Genomic DNA, 6,248 nt, shown 5'->3' on the forward strand with positions numbered 1-6,248 from the left:
ATCAATCTGGCTCTTGGTTGTGAATGGTAGGATCTCAAGGTACCTTAAGGAAAAGGGGTAGATTGAAAGTCTTAGTAGAAAATGATTGTAGGGTGTCAGAGTTTCTATGGGATGGAACAAGGATCTTTGAGAGGAAAGGGTTTATTTGGCTCACACTTCCATATTACCGTTTATCACCAAAGAAAATCAAGGTTAGGAACTCGAACTGGGCAGGAACCTGGAGGCAGAAGCTGATGCAGAGGTCATGGAGGGGTCCTCCTTAACTGGTTTGATGCTTGTGGTTTACTTGGTTTGATTTCTTACAAAACTCAAGGCCACCAGCCCAGGGATGGCAACACCTACCATGAGCTGGGCCCAATCAATCACTAATTAAGGAAATACAGCAAGTTTGCAGGCAGATCATACAAAGGCATTTTCTCAATAGATTCCCTCCTCTGAGATGAATCTAGTTTGAGTCAAGTTGACACAGAAACTATCTAGCTCCTGGGTAAGCAGAGTAGAACAACCTGACGAAGGGACAGTCATCAGCTAGCACCAACTTTCAGTGCTCCTAGGTCTTGGCATACTAATTTCTTCCCTTGTTACTACAACAAAATAACCAGTGAAAGCAGCTTAAGAGATGACTGGTTTATATTGGCTTACAGTTTGAAACACTCACAGTCCATCATAGTGGGGAAGTCATGGCAGCAGGCGAGGAAGGTGGGTAATCACACCGCACCCACAATGTGGGCTCATCAGGAAGCATAAAGTGATGCATGCTGGTTCTGCTTTCATTTCCTTTCTTTCTTCATTCCTTTCTTTTTTTATTCAGTTTAGGACACCACCAGCATTTGCAATATTGCCTCCTGCATTTAGGATTGGACTTCCCACCTTAATTAACCTACTCTAGAAAAATTTCTCACATATCTGCCCGAGGCTTTTCTTTCAGATTATTTTAGAGCTTGTTGACAATCATTATTAATTATATCCAGTAAGATGACGAAGGTAATGGCATCCTGTCCTTCATTTTGTGTCTGCCTGGTCACTTCTCAACATTCCACTCCATTCCCACCCCTAACAGCTACATTCACCTTGGCTATGCTTCTGAGACTATTCATGACCTTGACCATGGTCCATACATATTATGTAGTGTCTGGAAAATACCACAAAAGTTTACAAAAAAAGCAATATTAGGCCACCCCAAATTCCTCACTAAGGTGGCTTCCCCAGCACCAATGTTATGTGTTTATACTTAAAGTGTTGTGCTCCTGAGTGTGATCACCAAGAGACTTTTCAGAGGCATGAGCCTGCTCCAATTAAAGGACTCAAAGCTTTAATTGGTTTAATCAACATGATTGTCAATTAGTAACTCACACGGATCATTTCAACTGCCTTTTGTTTTTTTCCACCTAGTCCATTTCATTCTGTAAGAAGGGTGTTTCTGTGTCCTAGCCTTTTTGTTTCAAATTTACATCTTCCAGAAAACTGCATCTCTCAGCCTTGCTTATAAATCACTTCCAGGGAAAACAGCTGAGTCACACGTTGGAGTGAAAAAGGAAAAGATGTGGCACCTTGCCTAACATTGTACTGTAACCATGTCCTGGAGAATAGTGGATCTCCACAGTAAAGAATGACAGGGGACAAAAATGACAGATGGTTATTGTAGAATATAAATTATCTTTTTAAAGTTTTCTGGAATTAGGAGTACTGGCTACTCTTCCAGGGGTCCTGAGTTCAATACCCAGCAGCCACATGGTGGCTCACAACCATTTGTAATGGGATCCAATGTCCTTTTTTGCTGTGTCTGAAGACAGCTGCAGTGTACTCACATAAATAAATCTTTATAAAACCATGTAGGAAGATGTCTCTTCTGATGGTATCTTGAATTATGATGTAAAGTCTATTTTGAGGAGGATTATAGTTTAGAAATTTGCCAGATAGTTTTGATTTAGAACTAACAGATTGTTTCTTAAATGTCTACAGTAACCCCAGTCTATGAATCCTCACTATAAAAATGTTTTCCTGTCACATTGATTATGAACTTGAAGATCGTATTTTCTCTGGCCATTGAGACGGTACCAAATATAATGCAAGGCAGACTCTTCAGTCCTTTCAAGCTTGGTGAAACTGCTAAATCATAACTATATAAGTACATGTGGTAAGGTAAGTCTGTCATCATTGAGAACAACCACTTTTTTTTTTTCCAACCATAGATACATGAATGACACCCTCAACCACAGGCCACAACCATACAAATGAGTTTAGCTAACGTCTTAAAGCTGGGTAGCAAATATTTAAATAAAGGGAGACTGAATGGGTGTGAATGGAGGGTCTGGAGACTCTTTTGAGATTAGGGATTAAAAACTTAAGTAGTATTCAGAAGAATGACTACGCCAAGGATAGAGAATGCTAGAGAATAGTCTTTATAATGTTGTATGAGTAGCAGTAGTCATGGGACTTGTATACTATTCCAGAAAACCATGGAACAGGGAGAAAAATCAAGTTATAGGATACTCTACTAGCTAAAACAATTTGTCCAAACATTTGATGGGACTTGTTAATGTAAAATAATGAAAAATACTTGCTGGTGACTGACTTGTTTGACTTACAGAATGCCTGTAAGGGCTATCCACGCTGTGACAAATGGCAGCCCGGTATTTCATTGTGTATAGGACCTAATTTTCTTTACCCATTCACCTGTTCTCAGATACTTAGACTGATGAAGAGAAAGGCCAATGACCACATAGTCCAAAAAGACTGGAGGGATAGCTGCTCCTTGCTCTGTGGCCTAGCCTAACCCATTTGCTAACAGCAGCCATGATGCCTGTCAGCAGTCCAGTCTGAGGTCCCAGTGATCTCTGATGTGAGACCCTATTGTAGCCACAGATTTTTGAATGTCTACCAGTAAGCTCACACCTACAGAGCTGGAAACTCACTTCTGGGAATATTTTCCAGCCTTCTCTGCTTTGCAAAGGATTCCATACAACTTGAACAAAACCTGGGAACTATAGAGGGCCTCTTTGTTGGTATAACGTGTTGCACTATGGGGAGGAACGAAGAAAGGAGCCTGCTGCCAATGGCCTCCTTTGTCTCCTTCATTCCGTCCTCCACCATGTTGGCTTTGGGTGCGTAGACTTTGGCGTCTACATCAAGCCAGCTCACGTCAGTGCCTTTCTTTGGAAGACCAAGCCTATGAAAATGAAGCTATGCTTTCTAGGTGCTGTTGAAGCTCTGCTTCAGATGATCATGTGCCCCCAGTACCCAGCACAGCCTCTTCTTCCCAGCAAGTGTCTAGATGAAATATCCCTTTCTCTGCTCACTTCATCCTTCAGATGAAGCCGTGCCAGAATCTCAGGGTGGCGGCGGTCCACCTTCTCCCTCCCTCCCTCCCTCTCCTCACGGTACTCCTCAGACCCCAAGCACGGGCACTGAAACCCCACCTACCTTTCTTCTGCACAGCTATAGGCTGTTCACATCTTTATTCAACCAATAGTTTGAAACTCAGGAGGTCACTTAACGTTACTGCCTGGAGGGCAACCAGGCCCAGTATTTGGCATTACAACACATAGCAACAGACCAAAGCTCAGGAAAATCCCGTTCTTTTGTGCCTACCAAGATTGTGAAATGGGGAGGGTGTTTCGGCCCAGGCATTCTTCTAAGAAGCGTTCAGTGTCCGTGGCCCGTGAAGCGGCTAATGTGCTCTGGCTCCCCCGGGTTACATACCTGTGGTTGGTCTTTCCCATGTTATGCTAATCCCTGAGAGATACATTTCTTAAGAGAGCAAGATATAAGAAGTTTAGGCGTTTACAGTGGTTTCTAGAGAGGCAACACTCAACATACTCGACTCCAGTCTGTCTTTTCGAGCTGAAATGTTTTACTATTCATCCACTGTGCCCTTACTCACGCTCACAGCACTTAGGGGATCATCGGCAGCTGGGACAATCAGAGACGCATGAAAATACCCCTGACCATATGTCTTCTGGAAATAACACGCTACCAGTTGCTCATTTTGGCAAGCCACACTACATCCTTAGATTGTACGGGAATTCCCGGGCAGCTGTTGTTGGTTGGTCACTGAGCATCACTGAGAGGATCAAAGGACAATGCTCCCAGCTGCCTGCCTCACTTCCACAGAGTGCGTGGTACCCCTCTGGACCAACTCTCAGGACGGCAAGAACCACTGCCTTCTACATGCTTACGTGAATCCCTATACTGCCTGGCTTTGGAGACCTGAGTTGTGATTTCCTCTCTTGCTTCCTCTTAGGTTGGGAATGTTTGTACAATAGTTTAAGAGGATCGTGGTGTGTGTGTGTGTGTGTGTGTGTGTCTAATATCAAAGCAAATCCATGATATGCTGAATGTGAGGGTGCATCTGCTTGAAACTCTAGCATTCTAAGAAACCATGGTAGCCGGAGGGCCCAGAGCTTGAGGTCAGTATGGGGCACATAGTTGAGACCCTGTAATACACAAAACAACACACAGACAGCACACATGAGGCCTGTGGCTTCCATGGCATTGAGAACAACTGTGATCAGAATTCATACTTAAGTGGGGGTGTGCGCTTTATTTGCCAAAAATAAATGGCGATTCTGGCATGTTTTAATACAGACACACAACACATGATCACAGTCACAGGCATGCTCACCTCAGGTGTGCAGCACTTTATAACATTCAAAGTCCTGTGTTCTATTTGTTTCAAATATTCAACTAATTACCGTCACCTATACAACTGTAACAACTGTTACAGAATCTCCACACTCCTGCACCAAGAAACTCTCCTCTAGTCCTCCATCTGTCCCAATGTCCCCACACAGGCAACAGCTGAGGTCCTCTACCTTGAAATCAACCTTATAGCTTCCTACACATATGGAATAGGGCTTTCCGTCTGACTTTAATTATATATTGACATACTTCAATATATACTTCATATAATGCATTTTAATTACTGTCCTGGCTGGTTTTGTGTCAACTTGACACAAGCTGGAGTTATCACAGAGAAAGGAGCCTCAGTTGAGGAAATGCCTCCATGAGATCCTGCTGTAAGGCATTTTCTCAACTAGTGATCAAGGAGGGAGGGCCCCGCCCATTGTGGGTGGAGCCATCCCTGGTCCAGCCCATTGTGGGTGGTGCCATCTCTAGGCTGGTAGACCTGGGTTCTATAAGAAAGCAGGCTGAGCAAGCCAGGGGAAGCCAGTATGTGACATCCCTCCATGGCCTCTGCACCAGCTCCTGCTTCCTGACCTGCTTGAGTTCCAGTCCTGACTTCCTCTGGTGAGGAACAGCAGTATGGAAGTGTAAGCTGAATAAACCCTTTCCTCCCCAACTTGCTTCTTGGTCATGATGTTTGTGCAGAAACAGAAGCCCTAAGACAATTATCTTCACACATTCCCCAACTCTCCCAGATCCATCCCTACCCCACTGTACCCCAACTTCATACTTTTCTTTCTCAAGTGCCCATTGACTCCCAACTTTTGCAGCTCCTGGATATGGAGCCACTTACTGGAGTACTGTCCACCTACCAGAAACCACACCTTCTTAAAAAAAAAAAAAAAAAAAAAAAAAACTCTCCTTCCCCTAGAAGCCATCAATTGTCCAGTTTTTCAGCTGAGGGTAGGGCTTACAAACACCTTCCCACTCTAGGCTTATGTGCCGACTGGGCTGATCTTATTTAAGTCTAACGAGATGCACCCGACGTTACGCGGTTCACGTGATGAGATTTTCCATTTTAGGATTCAATGTTCTACCATGGTCATATACATCTTTTATGCAGCGATCTGTCAATGGGCACCTACGGCCGTGTTCCCGTATTTGGCTATGAACAGATGTGCTATCGAAGGTATCTCTTCTTTAACATACTGACCTCATCTCTTTCAGAAATGGATCATAGTGAGACCTAGTCTTAGTTTTCTGACCTGACATTTCTGCCACCCACATGAAGGTGTGTTCTGAATTTGAAGTACCCCTCAAGGCTCTCGTGTTTTAAACACTCACTTTCCCACTTCTTCGGGAGGTTTTTGGTGGCTGTAGGGACCAGCTGGTGGACAACTGCCCACTTTTCATTTAGCTGTCTGTCCTGGAACTCACTCAGGCGGCCAAGCTGAGGAAACATTATCATCTGATCCTTTTATGTATTTCTATGAAGCGTGGGTGGCCAACCTGCCTTCGGGCTAAGTTTTTATCACAGGTGACTATTGAAGGAGCAGCCCTGAGAATTCTGAGCTTGGGAAACTTCAGCTTCAAGTGTTGCCAATTATGCATGTCATCTGCTA

Source organism: Micromys minutus (genome assembly GCF_963924665.1).
Source record: "Micromys minutus genome assembly, chromosome: 33".
NCBI lineage: Eukaryota > Metazoa > Chordata > Mammalia > Rodentia > Muridae > Micromys > Micromys minutus.